The sequence below is a fragment of the Orycteropus afer genome, unplaced genomic scaffold (assembly GCF_000298275.1).
Source record: "Orycteropus afer afer isolate SDZICR_OR568_19922 unplaced genomic scaffold, OryAfe1.0 scaffold00105, whole genome shotgun sequence".
Classification (NCBI taxonomy): domain Eukaryota; kingdom Metazoa; phylum Chordata; class Mammalia; order Tubulidentata; family Orycteropodidae; genus Orycteropus; species Orycteropus afer.
In genome coordinates, this window is record NW_006921692.1 from 7,755,505 (window position 1) to 7,772,191 (window position 16,687).

Here is a 16,687-nt window from a genome sequence, read left to right on the forward strand (position 1 = left end):
TTCATTCATTCAGTCAGTCAGCCAACAAGAGAAGGTCAATGAAAAAGGAGAAGACTTTCAACGAGATGGATTGACACAGTGGCTGCAATGATGGGCTCAAGCATAGCAAGGATTGTGAGGATGGCACAGGCCCAGCCAGTGTTTTGTTCTGTTGTAGATGGGGTTGCTATGAATCAGAAGCAACTCGAAGCCTCCTACTAACAACAACTAAGTGCCAGACACTGGCTCTGAGGATTCAGCATGAACGGAAGACAACTCGTGCTTTCATGAGATTTACAATCTAGTGTGAAGAGAGAAGAGATAGGTAAATTGACATAGATAAAGAATGGATGGGTAGAGAGATAGATGATGTTGTTGTTGTTGTTATGTGTCATGGAGTGGCCCCGATTCATAGATAGATAGATAAAAGATAACATGTGTTACATGGTAAGTATTATGAAGAAAAATTAAACAAGATAAAAGGATATACAATGATACAAAGGAAGCCACTATTTTATTAGGTCAGAAAAGGTCTCTGATAAAGTAATAAATGAGCCGGGGCCGAGGGAACAGAGGGAGGTGAGTTGTGAAGAAAGCACTAGAAAGACTGAACATCAATGATCAGAGGTGAGAAGTGGCTCATTCATTCAAGGACCAGTCAGAAAGCCATTGTGGCTACATGGAAAAAGGCAGGAAGTACTACAGTATGTAGTTGTTGAGGTAGCAGATGGTCACATCACACAGGGACTTGCAAGAAAATTTTAAGTACTTTCTTTTTCACTCTGTGTGAGATGGAAAATCATGCCAGGATCTTCCTTCGACAGAGAAATGATAGAAACAGGCATATTGCGAAAAGATCACTCTAGCTCATATCTCATATCAAAAGGGGGTGGAGGCTGGATGAAATCAAGGAGTCCAGTTCAAGAGGTTTTTTTATCATCTTCACCAATAGATGATGGTAGCGTGTACCAGGATTGTAGGAATTGAGAAGAGATCAGATTCAGTGCATATTTTAAAGGTGAAAACTGCAAGATTTTGTAACATATTAATGTGGGATGTGGGAAAAATAGAAGAGTAAAGAATGACTCTGTACTCTTACATAAGAAATAGAAAGTTTTATGCTTTAATGAAAGTATGTCTGTAGGTAAAACTAAATACTTGAAATAAATTATGTTAGAAAACTGTTAAATTTCTTCTTAATCTGAATTTGTTATATATTCAATTTAAAATAATTACTTGATCATTTCTTTTTGATTGTCAATAAGATTTTGAGTGCTATACAGTTCTTCATTGAAGATGCAAATTGATGTTAGCAAAGTTCTTTAATTTGGAAACAACATTCAACTAGATGTCAGCTATTAGTCTTCTTCTAACTTTTTTTCTCCTGTCCTCAAAGGCTCATTATTGGGTTTTTTTTTTTTTTTTTGTATTTTTTGTTTTTGAAATACTTAAAAAAAGTTTAAAATAAACTTCAGATATTTATTTTGGTCATGTGATATTAATTATACTGTCACCAATATGCTCACATATTGTAGTAATTTACTGTTCAGCTCTCAAAAACGAAAACCAAGCTCACTGCCACCAAGTCAGTTCTGACTTACAGTGACCCCCAATGGGTTTTCAAGGCTGTAAATCTTTATGAAAGCAGATTGCCCTATCTTCTTTCCATTGAGTGGCTCTTGGGTTGCAACACCAACCTTTAAGTTAGGGGCCAAATGCCTTACCCGCTACACCATCAGAGCTTCTTTATCCAACTCTGCAAATATGCAAATATCTCAGGGTAAAAGTAACTACCTCAAAGAGCTCTAGGCAAAATGGTAGTACTGATAAATTTTTTAATATGTAATGTGTAACAGAATTTGCAGATTATTTAACGTAAGTAGTAAAGAATAGATACAGATTATTAAGCATGCCTGTAAAAATAATTCTTCAGACAAAATTTGATTAATGCAAGTGTAATAAAGTAAAATCATGTTACTGAGTACAAGAGTGTATGTTGCCTTTTAAAGGTAAATGACATTTCCACCAGTAAGAAACAAGGATGGGAAGAAAGAATGAAATTTCTATATTTTCTTCAAGAATCAGAAAATATTGTATTATCAAATTATCTTCTTGTTTTATGTTCCAAACACAGAAATAATTAACCAAGTAAGAGAACAGTTTTGCAATAATGCTAAGATATTCATATAAATAAATTAATACTTGGTAATCATTTCATCTACATGAAGATGTTGGTGACTTGAAGGTAGACAATAAAACATGTGCTAAGTGTTTATATTTAACTACAGTCATTGGATAAACTTTTGGAGGAAAAAAAGAAGTACTTTATCACCACCCTCTGCCAATTACCAGATCACTCAATCTCTTGCATGGCATAAACCAAACCAAACGCACTGCGGTTGAGTAAGATCCGATTCATAGCAACCCCTCCTTGGGTTTCCGAGGCGGTATCACTATAGAAATAGATTGCCCAACCTTCCTTTCCAGGAGTGGCTGGTGGGTTTGAACCGCCAGCCTTCTGGTTAGCAGTCAAATGCCTTAGGCACTACACCACCAGAACTTGCATAATATGGTACAGACTTAATAGTAAAAGTCAAATTAAGATCATTTACTCAATAATTATCAAGCACTTATGCTAAGGGGGCACCTTAGGCATTTCAAAGATGAAGAGGACAGTGTCCTACTTTCTTGAGCTTATAATACAGGAATATACTTCGCTTGTGAATAAAATAATAAGAGAAAAAATGTACCATAGTAACATTAGAAAAAAAAAAAAAACCATAAATATATTAAACACCTTATGATAGTACTTGAATAAACAAATGAATATCTCTGGTGAGAGCACGTATGATAATGATATTGAACCAAGACCAGTGTGGTAACAATAGGAAAAATGAGTAAGAAGTCATTGCCTCAAAGGCTTTATAGGCTATTATTCACAGATCTCTACAACCACCTAATCGCCTCCAACATTTCCCAGAATTGTAGTCTAGGATACAAGTTGATATGCCACATCTTTTCTGGAATGCAAGAGAGCAAGCACATAACATTCCTAATGCAGAAATTATCTTCAACTCTGAAAAGCATCACTGATTACTCATAAGAATATTAAATAGTCTATTTCAGTATATGTGCGTATAAGTGTTCACATGAATACATATATCTCATGTTTACATATGATATTCCTTTATCCACATGTGCCTGTTAACTTTAATAGTCCTTCAGTGTCGGTGACTATGAATGCTTCAATATTCTTTCCATTATTTTTCATCCATTCTTCCTTTCTTGAATCTAGTAAGCCAAGATGACTGAAAGTCAAATATTCCCTTCCTCACTCATGCATTTATAAGTAATTTTTTTTCTACCTGAAAAAATAAAAGAAATTCATTTGAAAACTATGTTGTTGTTGTTATGTGCCGTGGAGTCAGCCCTGACTCATAGCGACCCCTCCTTGGGTTTCCGAGGCAGTATCACTACGGAAGCAGGATTGCCCAATCTTCCTTCCGAGGAGTGGCTGGTGGGTTTGAACCGCCAGCCTTCTCGTTAGCAGTCAAGTGCCTTAGCCACTATGCTACCAGAGCTCCCTATAGGGACTAGTAAAGTTTAGTAAGGCTTCTTATCACAAAATAAAATTTAAAAAATACAATGGATTCCACAATGAGCCCACTGTATCATGGGGTTTAATTAGTTAATTTGTTTTTATAACATTTTACTGTATTTTTGGTGAAAATTTACAGAGCAAATCAGATTCCTATTTAACAATTTCTGTACATACTGTTCAGTGTCATTGGTTACATTTTTCACAATGTGTCAACATGCAAATTATTTCCATTCGGGTTATTCCATTTCCTTATCTTCTCTTCTTTGCTTTAGGGAAAATGTTAACTGTTTGGTCTCATATAGCTGATTTTTTAAAAGAGCTTAGTACTCATTGGTGACATTGTTTATTTTACGATCCAATTTGTTATTTAGCTGAAAGGTGACCTGAGGGAGAGTTTTCAGTCCCACGTTTAAAGGATATCTCAGGGCTACAGGATCGGAGGTTGCTGTAATCTGTACCAGTCCAGTAAGCGTGGTCTTTTTTAAGAATTTGAGTTTTTTTTCTACATTTTTCTCCCCTTCTATCTGGGACGATCTATTGTGTTCCTGGTCAGAATGGTCAGTAGTGGTAGCTGGGCAACATCAAGTTCTTCTTGTCTCGGGGTAGATCAGGACACGGTTCATGTGGACTATTAGTTCTGCAGTCCCTTGTATAAAATCTTTGGTTTTCTTCTTTCTCTTTTGCTCCAGACAAGTAGAAATGAATAGTTTTATCTTAGATGACTACTCACAAGCTTTTCAAACCCCAGACGCTACTTACCAAATTAGGATGTCGAACATAAACCTTATAAACTGTTATGTCTATTGATCAACTTGTCCCATGAATCAATCATAATGTTTTTAAATGTTGTCCACATTCTGCAAACATGTTACCATTCCACTTCTTTTGTATTTTCCAAGAAGATGAATTTGACAGCAGAGAAGAAGAAGATGGGGAGAAGGGAAAGAAAGGGAAAGGAAAAAGGAGAGGGTAGAGAGGAAGACATGAAGAAGATACTATCTTTGGATAAAACTTCCTCAATTTTTTCAAGATCAAATCCACATATTATTTTACTCCAACTTTACAAATGCTAAAACATTCCCCTATATTTTTAATTTCCACAGCTTGTTTTTGTTGTATGTTGTGGAGTCAATTGTGACTCTTTTCTCCTATGGAGCCACTGGTGGATTAGAACTTCTTGGTTAACAGCCAGTGCCTAACCATTATGTCACAACTGCTTCTTCTATAGCTTTTTAGGAGTGTGTTTTATGAATTTTTCCCCTTTCGTTGTGTTTTCAACATTCCCCTCCCTACTGGGTTCTTCTCATCAGCTTTTAAACGTGTTGCGGTGATTCTAGTTCTAAGCAAAGAAAATCTCCCTCTTTAGATAATTCATTCTCTTCTAGTAAATATCTTATTCTCCTTTGCTTTATAGTTGAACATCTTAAAGTGTTAAATATACTTGCTCTCCTTACCCTTTCATCACCCACTTGCTCCTTAACCACAAAAATCAGCCTTCAACACTATCACTTCACTGAAAATGCTCTCACGCAGACTATTGCAGTGTTCAATGATGGGAAGTGCATGAACATTCCTTAATCCTTATTTTATGTTGTATCTTTGAAGTTGTTGACAGTCTTCACATTTTCCTACTGAAATAGCTTTTTCCAAATCTCAGAAGTCTTCCCATTTTGTCCCATTTTTTAGACCATTCTTTCTCAGTTATTTTTGAAGGCTCCTCTTTCTCGCTATTTCTTACTCTTAATGCTTTCTTTGTATCTGTTACAAGACACCTGTCTTCTTGAGACCATCTATAGCTCTATTTGGGACATCACCACTAGAAAAGTTTCAATTATTACCTAAATACTGATACATCAAACCCTCTACTCCTGCACTCTTCAATATGTTAGTCACTAGCCACACATGTTGCATGAGTAAAATGCATGTGGAGATTTGAAGACTTAGTTAAAAAATTTTAAATATATCATGACCAATTTTTATATTGATTAAATATTTAAATGATAATTTTTGGCATGTTAGGTGAATAAGATACTTTATTAAAATATATTTCACATAGTTTCCTTTTTTCTACTTTTTAATATGGTTTATAGAATATTACAAATTATAGATATGGGTCACATTATCATTCTATTGGCCAGTGTCTCTCTGTTGTTGTTAGGTGCTGTCGAGTCGGCAATGACTCGTAGCAACTCTATGAACAACAGAATGAAACACTACCGAGTTCTGTGCCATCCTTACAATCTTTGCTATACTGGAGCCCATGTAACTACTGTGTCTGTCAATCCGTCTTGTTGAAGGTCTTCACCTTCACTGACTCTCTACTTTACCAAGCATGATATCTTTCTTCAGGGAATGGTCCCTTCTGACAATAAGAGGTGAGACTAATCTGGCCATTCTCACTTCCAAGCAGCATTCCAGCTGCACTTCTTCCAGGACAAATTTATTCATTCTTCTGGCAGTCCATGGTATTTTTACTATTCTTGACCAACACTCCAGTTCAAAGACGCCATCAGTCTTCCTTATTCATTGCCCAGCTTTCACATGCATATAAGGCTACTGAAAATATCAAGCCTTAAGCGTCTTGAGTTAATTGTGTTCGAAGTGATATCTTTGTTCTTCGACACTTTAAAGAGCTCTTTGCAGCAGATTTGTTCAGTGTGATACAACATTTGATTTCCTGACTGCCACTTCCCTGAGTGTTGACTGTGGATCCAAGTAAAATTAAATTCCTGACAACCTCAATCTTTTCTCCATTTATCATGTTGTTGCTTATTGGTCCAGTTTTGAGTATTTTCCTCTTCTTTATGTTGAGGTATATACCATACTGAAGACTGTAGCATTTGATCTTCATCAGTAAGAGATTCTAGTCTTCTTTACTTTCAGCAAGCAAGGTTGTGTCATCAGCATGTTGCAGGTTGTAAATGAGTCTTTCTCCAATCCTGATTGCAAATTCTTCTTCATATAATCCAGCTTCTCAGATTATTTGCTCAGCATACAGATTGAATAAGTATGATGAAAGTATACAACTCTGACACACTCCCTTTCTGATTTTAAACCAGGCAGTATCCTGTATCCTTTTGTTCTGTTTGAATGATAGCCTTCTGGTCTATGTACAAGTTCCTCATGAGCACAATTAAGTGTTCTGGAATTCCCATTCTTCTCAATATTATCCATAATTTGCTATGATCCACACATTGAATGCTTTTGTACAGTCAGTAAAACACAAGTAAACATCTTTCTGGAATTCCTTGCTTCCAGCCAAGATCCATCTGACATCAGCAGTGATATCCTTCTTTGCACATCCTCTTCTGAATCCAGCTTGCATTTCTGGAAGTGCCCTGTTAATATACTGCTGCATCCATTTAAAAATTATTTTCAATAACATTTTACTTACATGTAATATTAATGATAGCATTCAATAATTTTCACACTTTGTTGGATCACCTTTCTTTGTAATGGGTACAAATATGGATCTCTTCCTGTCAGTTGGCCAGACAACTGTCTTCCAAATTTCATGGCATAAATGAGTAAGTGCCTCCAGTGTTGCATCCATTTGTTGAAACATCTCAATGGGTATTCCATCAATACCTGGAACCCTGTTGTTTGCCAGTTCCTTTAGTGCTGCTTTGACTTCTTCCTTCAGTTCCATTGGTTCTTGATCACATGCTACCCCTTCAAATGATTGAATGTCAACCAACTCTTTTTCCTACAGTGACTTTCTGTATTCCTTCCATCTTCTTTGATGCTTCCTGCATCGTTCAATATTTTGCCCACAGAAACCTTCAATATTGTAACTCAAGGATTGAATATTTTCTTCAGTTTTTCAGCTTGAGAAATGCCTCACTTGTCTTCCCTTTTGGTTCTCTAACTCCAGGTCTTTGCACATTGCATCATAATACTTTACTTTGTCTTTAAGAGCTGTCCTTTGAAATCTTCTGTTCAGTTCTTTTACTTCAGCATTTCTTCTTTTAGCTTTAGCTATTCTCCATTCAAGAGCAAGTTTTAGAGTCTCTTCTGATATCTACTTTGGTCCTTTCTTCCTTTCCTGTTTTTTTAAAGACCATTTGTTTTCTTCATGTATGATGCCCTTGGTGTCATCCCACAACTTGTCTTGTCTTTGGTCTTTTGTGTCCAATGTAACAAATCTATTCTTTAGATGATCTCTAAATTCAAGTGGGATATAATCAAGAATGTATTTTGGCTCTTGTGGACTTATTTTAATTTTCTTCAGCTTCAACTTGAGCTTGCATATGGGCAATTGATAGTCTGTTCCACAGTCAGCTTCTGGACTTATTTTGACTGATTATATTGAGCTTCTCCATCATCTCTTTCCACAGATGTAGTCTATTTGATTTCTGTGTATTCCATCTAGTGAGGTCCATGTATATAGCCACCATTTATGTTATTGAAAACAAGTATTTGCAATGAATAAGTCATTGGTCTTGCAAAATTCTGTCATGAGGTCTACAGTATCATTTTTATCACCAAGGCCTTATTTTCCAACTACCTATGCTTGTTTGTTTTCAACTTTTGCATTCCAATCACTGGTAATTATCAGTATATCTTGGCTGCATGTTTTGTCAATTTTAGACTGCAGAAATTGGTAAAAATTGCCCATTTCTTCATCTTTGGCTTTAGTGGTTGGTGCAGACATTTGAATAATGGTAGTATTAACTGGTTTACCTTGTAGGCGTATGGATGTTATCCAATCACTGAGAGTGCAGTACTTTATAATAGATCATGAGAAGTTCTTTTTGACAATAAATCCAATGCCATTTCTCATCAATTTGTTGTTCACAGTATAGTAGGTCATATGATTGTCTGATTCAAAATGGCCAATACCAATCCATTTCAGCTCACTAATGCTGAGAATATTGATCTTTATGTTTTCCATTTAATTTTTTGATAACTTCCAATTTTCCAACATTCATACTTTGTACTTTCTGTGTTACAATTATTATTATATTTTGTTTTTTAAAATAGTTCTATTATTTGCAAAGAGGCAACTATTTTTATTATTTATTTATTATGCTTTAGGTGCAAATTTACAGAGCAGAGTTTGTTTTACATTCAACATTTCATGTACATTTGGTTTCACTCCCCAATTACCATCCCCAACTCTAACCCACTCTCCTCCCCCCTCTTCCCAGTACCCCTTACTCCCACACCCCTCACAGCTATGCACCCATGTGTATCCTGCATTTCCTCCATGAGACTGCTGCTCCTCTGGTGACCCATGGTCGATTGCTCCAAGGGATGCATCTCCATAGAGTATATGGGTATGTCACCCTGGGTTGAGTGGTCTGCATGTATGTTTTGTTTACTATTGGGTTGAGAGCCAGACCCTATGAGTGAGTTCTATTCCAGGCATGAAGTGTACCCCAGGGCCATTGTATTGGGGGTCCCACCAGAGTCCATGTGACCAGTAATTCTGGTTATTATTGGGCTTTTGGATTTTGTTCCATGTTTTTCCTCCCACTCTATCTAGGATCTCCAGTTTTGATCCTTTCCCGTGTGGTTGGCATTGGTAGCTGGGCATAGTCTAGCCTTCTGGTCTCAAGGTCCATTATGTCCTAGGCTGATTACTTCCAAATGTCCTTGCATGTTTTTTTCACTCTTCTTTGCTTCTGACAATAGAAAACCATTAGCTGCATCTTAGATGGATGTTTGAAAGCTTTTAAGACCCCAGTTGCTACTCACCAAAGTAGGTTGTAGAACAAGATTTTTATGTATTTTATTGTGCCATTTGAGTCTGGTGTCCCTCAACACAATGGTCCTGAGTCAGTAGATATTTTGGATCTCTCTCCCACAGTATCTGGCTGTCTGTGAGGGATTGCTTTATGTCTGTCTTCTGTTGTTTCTGTAAGGATTTCAGGTATTTGGTATCACTGGTATCTGTGCAAGGTTAGCCTCTGCCGAATCTATCCTTGGTCTACAGTATAAGTCTGTTAACTGACCCCCATCTGATTTTCTCAGATGTTTATGTGTTTATCTGTAGTCTGATGTTTGGTGTTAATGGTATTGCAGTATTGTGGGTATACTGGTATTAGCCTCTGTCGTTTATACCTTATGTGCATAATTCGGTGTCCTCCTTTCTCCTAACGTTATGATGGTGGTCACAGACTCCTTCTATACCATCCCTCCCCTTGCCCACCTCAACATGTGGCCCCCAACTAGCCTGAAGTTCTTTCCTCTCCTTTCCTCCCTATCCCAGTAACCTACAAAGTGAATTCCCTTCCTTAAGCAAATAACTCCTTGTCTTTTTACAGTAATGGTATCATCCTATATTTGTCCTTCTGTGACTGACTCATTTCACTCAGCATAACGTCCTCCAGGCTATTCCACATTGTGAGAAAATTTGCATATCCTTCATTGTTCTTTAATGTAGCATCATATTCCATTGTGTGAATGTACCACAATTTGGTTATTCATTCATCTGTTGATGGGCATTTAAGTTGTTTCCATCTCTTTGCTATTGTGAATTGTGCTGTGATGAACATAGGTGTGCATATGGCTGTTCATGTCCTGCCTCTCACTTCTTTAGGATATATTCCTAGTAATGGAATTGCTGGGTCAAATGGTATTTCTGTTTTCAGTTATTTAAGGAAACATCATACCATTTGCCACAATGATTATACCACTTTACAATCCCACCAGCAGTGTATAAGATTTCCAATCTCTTCACAACCTTGCCAGCATTTGTTATTTTCTATCCTATTGAACTTTGGAATTACTTTTGGGGTGAGATGATATCTCATTGTTGTTTTGATTTGCATCTCTCTAATGACTAAAGATTGTCAGCAATTTCTCATGTGTTTGTTGGCTGCCAGCATATCATCTTTAGTGAAGTGTCTGTTCATGTCTCTACCCATTTTTGAGTTGGGTTGTTTGTCTTTTTGGCATTGAGGTGTTGAAGTTTTCTATAGATTTTGGAGATAAGTCCTTTGTCAGATATGTCATAGGCAAATATTTTCTCTCAATCTGTAGGTTCTCTTTTTACCCTTTTGATGAAGTCTTTCAATGTGCATGAGAATTTAATTTTTAAAATGCCCCAGTCATCTAGCTTCTCTTCTACCTCCTGTACATTCTGGGTTATGTTTGATAGTCTACTTATGCCATAAATTAGGGATCCTGGATTTACCCCTATTTTCTCTTTGATGAATTTTACAGTTTGGGGTTTTACATTTAAGTCTTTCATCCAACTTGAGTTTGTTTTTGTATATGGGGTGAGGTATAGGTCTTGTTTCACTTATCAGCAAGTGGATATCCAATTTTGCCAGCACCATTTGTTAAAGAGGCTGTCTCTTCCCCATTTAATGGGTTTTGGACATTTGTCAAAGATCAGCTGTCCATAGATGGATGGGTCTATTTCTGTGTTTTCGATTCTATTCCATTGATCTATCTGTCTATCATTGTACCAATACCATGCTATTTTGACTACTGTGGCTGTAGAGTAGGTTTTAAAATCTGGGAGTGTGAGACCTCCTACTTTGTTCTTCTTCTTCAGTAGTGCTCTGCTTATCCAAGATCTCTTTCCTTTCCATATGAAGTTAGTAATTGGTTTTCCATGTCCTTAAAAAAAGTTGTTGGTATCTGGACCAGGATTGCATTGAATGTGTAGAGTGCTTTAGTTAGTATTGAGATTTTCACAATATTCAGTCTACCTATCCATGAACAAGACAGGTTCTTCCATTTATGTAGAGCCCGTGTTGTCTCCTGTGGTAGTGTTTTATAGTTTTCTTTGTATAGGTCTTTTGTGTCTCTGGTAAGATTTATTCCTAGATATTTTATCTGTTTAGTAGCTATTGTAAATGGTATTGTTTCCTTTATTTCTTTACCAGAGGACTCTTTGTTAATGTAGAGGAATCCAGTTGATTTTTGCATGTTGACCTTGTGTCATGCCACTTTGCTGAACCTCTCTTTTAGTTCCAATAGTTTTTTTTTTTTTTTTTTTTTGGCTGAGTTTCGTGGGATTTCTATGTATAGGATCACATCATCTGCAAATAGAGATAGCTTGGCTTCCTCTTTGCCAATTTGGGTGTCTTTTATTTTACTTTCTTGCCTTATTGCCCTGGCTAGGACTTCCAGTACAATCTTAAATAGAAGTGGTAATAGAAGGCATCCTTGTCTGGTTCCTGTTCATAAAAGGAATGCTTTGAGTCTTTTTCCATTAATAATAATATTGGCTGTTAGCTTTGCATGTATGCCCTTTATTATGTTGAGGAATTTCCCTTCTATCCCTATTTTGCTGAGAGTTCTGAACAGGAATGGGTGTTGCATTTTATCAAATGCCTTTTCTGCAACCATTGATATAATCATATGGTTCTTGTGTTTTGTTTTGTTTATGTGGTGGATTACATTGATTGTTTTTCTGATGTTAAACCAACCTTGCATACCAGGTATGAATCCCACTAGGTCAGGATTTATTTTATTTTTGATATGTTGTTGGATTCTGTTGGCCAGGATTTTGTTAAAGATTTTTGCATCTATGTTCCTGAGGGATATTTGTCCGTAGTTTTCCTTTTTAGAGGTGTATTTCCCTGGTTTTGGTATTCGTGTTATGCTTGCTTCATAAAATGAGTTTGGGAGTATTCCATCTTTTTCTATGTTCTGGAACAGCATGAGTAGTATAGGTGTCAACTCTTCCCTGAATGTTTTGTAAAATTCTCCAGTGAAGGCATCAGGGCCAGGACTTTTTCTTCTGGGAAGTTTTTTATGACCTGTTAAATTTCTTCCTTTGTTGTGGATCTGTTCAAGTATTCTATCTCTGAGTGGGATAGATTAGGTAGGTTTTATGATTCCAGAAACTTGTTCATCTCTTCTAGGTTCTCAAATCTGTTGGAGTACAGTTTTTCATGATATTCTTTCAGTATCTTTTTTATTTCAGTTGGTTGTGTTCTGATGACACCCTTTTTGTTTACTATTCTAGTAATTTGGATCTTTCTTTTCTTATGTTAGATTTGCCAATGGTTTATCAATTTTGTTAATCTTTTCTAAGAACCATCTTCTTATTTTGTTAATTTTCTATATATTTTTTTTTTCCTATTTCATTTGTTTCTGCTCTGATTCTTGTTCTTTCCTTACTTCTAGATACTGTAGGATTCTTTTCTTGTTCTTTTTCTAATTGTTGATGTTGTTGGGTTAGAGTGTTGATTTTGTTTTGAAACTCTTTTTTGATGTATGCATTTATTGCCATAAGCTGACCTCTGAGTACTGCTTTTGCTCTGTTCATAGGTTTTGGTATGATGCATTTTCATTTGTTTCTAAGAATTTTTTTGTTTCACTTTTTATTTCTTCTATTACCCAGTAGTTTTTGAGTAATGTATTGTCTAATTTCCACGTTTGATGTTTTTCCTTGATCTTCTTGTTTTTAATTTCTAATTTTATAGCATTGTGGTTTGAGAAGATGCTTTGTAGTATTTCAATGTTTTTGAATTTATTGAGGCTTGCTTTATATCCTAACATATAATCTCTCCTGGAAAATGATCCATGTGGACTGGATAAGAATGTGAATTGTGCTTTTGTTGGATGGCGTGCTCTGTATATGTCTATGAACCTGAGTTGGTTTATTGTGTTGTTGAGTTCTTCTTTATTTTTATTGAGTTTTTTCTAGTTGATCTGTCCCTCCTTGAAATTGGTGTGAGTTAAAACTCCTACTACTATTGTAGAGTTGTCTATTTTCCTTTTCAGCTCAATTAATATATGCTTGCCTAAAGCTTTTGACTGCTAACCAAAAGTCTGCTGGTTCAAACCCACCAGCCACTCCTCAGAAGGAAGGTTGAGCAATCTACTTCTATAGTGATACAGTCTCAGAAACCCAAGGAAGGGTGGCTATGAGTCGGATCTGAATTAATGGCAGTGAATTTTTTTTTTTTTTTTTCAGTTTTCACTTATTTTGGAGCACTTTTATTGGGTGCATAGATATTTAATATTGTAGTGTCTTCTTGGTCAAGTGACCAAGTGACCTTCTTTGCCTATTATGTTATTTTTCACCTAAAGTCTATTTTTTCAGAAGTTAATATTACCATGCCTGCTCTTTTTTGGTTACCATTGGCTTGGTATATTTTTTTCCACCCCTTAACTCTTAGTTTGTTTTTAATCTTTGTGTCTAATGTGGGTCTCTCATAAGCAGCATATCGATGGGTCTTCTTTTCTTATCCAGTCTACACTCTATTTCTCTGGATTGGTGCATTTAGGCCATTCACATTGAGTGTAATTAGTGATAGGTATACATTGATTACTGTCATCCTATTTTGGTATTTTTTGTTGTGTTGTTATAGTTTCCTTGGTCCATATACTTTTCTGTGCTGAGTTCTTTTTGTTGTCAAGTGTTTCCTCCTTTTTCTTCATTACTATATGCTTCACGCTTACTAAACCCACATGTTTTCCTTTCTTCTTGGTTTGCTTAGGGGGATTGCTAATTTTCTTTGTGGTTACATTGGAGTGAATTCCTGTCTCTATATTTTTGGAACAGTCAGTTCTATGAGGACATTCTCCTGGTTTCCTCTCCATTTAGAAGTTTTGTACCTAGAACTTTTATCCTCTCTATTTGGTTAGTTGCTGTTATTGTGTGCAGATTGACTTCCTTGTTTTTTAGTGTACAATGTTTTATTGTCTTATTTTGAGAGTCTATTTCTGATTTGGTTTTAGTGTTGATGTCATGTGCACTGAGTTTGGTGTTCTCTGTTGTGGATTCTCTATTGGAATGACTTCCTTAAGCATTTCTTGCAGGGTTGGTCTGGTTTTCACAAAATTCCTTAATTTCTGTTTGTCTGAGAACATCTTGATTTCACTCTCATATTTGATGGACAGTTTGTCTGAATATAGGATTCTTGTCTGGAATCCTGTATTTTCTTTCAGTGTTTTATATATGCCATCCCATTGCTTTTTTGCCTGCATGGTTTCTGCTGAGTAATCAGAACTCAGACTGCTTGATTGTTATAAGTGATATTTCTTTTGTTCTGGGCAGCTTGCAAGGTTCTTTTTTGTCTTTTGTTTTGGAGAGTTTGATTATGATATGTCTTGGTGTTTTTCTCTTGGGATCTATCTTGTATGGGGTTCTTTGAGCTTCTTGGACAAAAATCTTTTCTTCTTTCATGATGTGGGGGAAATTTTCTGTTAGTAAGTCTTCCACAATTTTCTCAGTGTTTTTTTTTTTTTTTTTTTGCCTCTTCTTGTTCTGGAATTCCAATGAGGCATATGTTGTTTCTTTTCATGTCAACCCATAAAACTCTTCTTGCTGTTATGTGCCATCAAGTCAGCCCCGACTCATAGCCACCCCTCCTTGGGTTGCCAAGGCAGTATCACTGCGGAAGTAGATTGCCCAACCTTCCTTCCGAGGAGTGGCTGGTGGGTTTGAACCGTCAGCCTTCTGGTTAGCAGTCAAGTGCCTTAGGCACTGTGCTACCAGAGCTCTTAGGTCTCTTCATTTCTTTTAAATCTTTGTTCTGATTTTTCTTCAAACAGGCTGGTGCCAAGGGATTTATCTTACAGTTGGAATGTGTTCTTCAGCCAGTTTCAGCCTATTCTTTTGTGCTTCCACAGTGTTGTGTAATTCTGTAATTTTGGTATTGATCTTTTGGATTTCTAACTGCTGTTTTGTATGAATTCTGATTGTATATTAATCTTGTTATTTTGTTCTTAAATGGTTTTCCTGAGTTCTTCCAGGGTACTGTCTGTGTTTTCCTTGATTCTGTTTGGGGTTTCCTTGAGCTCTTGTAGAGTTCTACAAACAGACCTTCTAAATTCCTTCTCAGATAATTCTATTGCCTCCTCTTTCTCCATGTTTAATGAGACTTTTGTTTGAGATTTTATTTCTATTGTCTTATCCTGTTTTTTTTTTTTTTGTTGTTTGTTTAATTTGAGGTTGCCTGTTAGTTTCCTAGACATTTTGAAGTTGTCTTTAACTGTTAGTTAAAGACAGTTAATAACAGTTAGTAACTGTTAGTTAACTGTTAGTATTGATTACTATTGTCTTGATTTTATGTTTTAATGTTTTGGCAAAGGTAGAGCTGGTTTATTTTATTTTTTTGGTTATTAATTCAGGTGTGCTGGGTTGCTCTGCAATTTTCTTTGTGATGATGAAATCACTGTGTGGAATGTGGATTCAGGTCTCCGTTTGTGGAATGTTGATACAGATTTGTTTGTCATGAAGGGAGTTTAGTATTCGAGCCAGCAGGTGTTGTGGAGGCTTATAAAGTGGTTTTGCTATTGGATGAGGCAGGGGCGAGGTGGGGAAAGAAGGATGAAAAGAGACCAAAAAAAAAAAAAAAAAGCTCCAAGGCACCAGTAGCCATTCCCAGGGCTTTGAGTAGGCTGCTAATGATGACATTATCCTGTTACTGATAGACCTACAGCTCAAGTTTGGCAAAGACCCTAATGGTTGGTGGTCCTCCCTTTTCTGCCAGATTCAGACAGCCACAAAATCCCCATACTCCAGGCCTCTCCATGCCAAAAAGTTGTCCTGAGATAGCTGCCCTTACCAGCACCACGAATTAGTCCCAGGGTCTGCCCACTTGTGATGAGCTTCCCTCTCTGCTCCCAATTCAGCAGCACCTGGAGCCAGAAGGGTCTCTGCTCCCTCTCTGTCATCCCAAGTTTACTGATAAAAGTGGGTGCTAAAGGTAGATCTATGCAGTAGTCGAAGTTCCTCTGGTTCATTCTTCCCACTGCCCCTGGGAGCCTTCCGATGCCCCGTCTTGCTGGCCAGTTGGTGCTCAGAAGGGCAGGTTCACCTATTTTTTTTTTCCCCAGGTAATTACACTGCCTCTCTCTCCTTTCTAATCCTACTCCCCTGAGTTTGGCATACTCTGACTTAATGAGCTGTACAGAGAGCCAGAATCTGCACTTCAAACTGCTACACCTAGTTTTTCAGGCACTAAGATGTTAGAGGGAACTAGCGTGTGGGCTACAGGTAAGACAACATCTTCCCATCCTCTCCATGTTACAGTTATTAACAGATGCTTGCAACCATCTTTCCATTTTGAGTTGTGCTCCATCAGCAAATGAAGGTCCTGAAAGCTCTACTCCTTCTATATTGTTAAGGTTGACTCTGCTTTGTGGAGGCAACCCATCCCCAGTCATATTTTGAATGCCTTCCAACCTGAA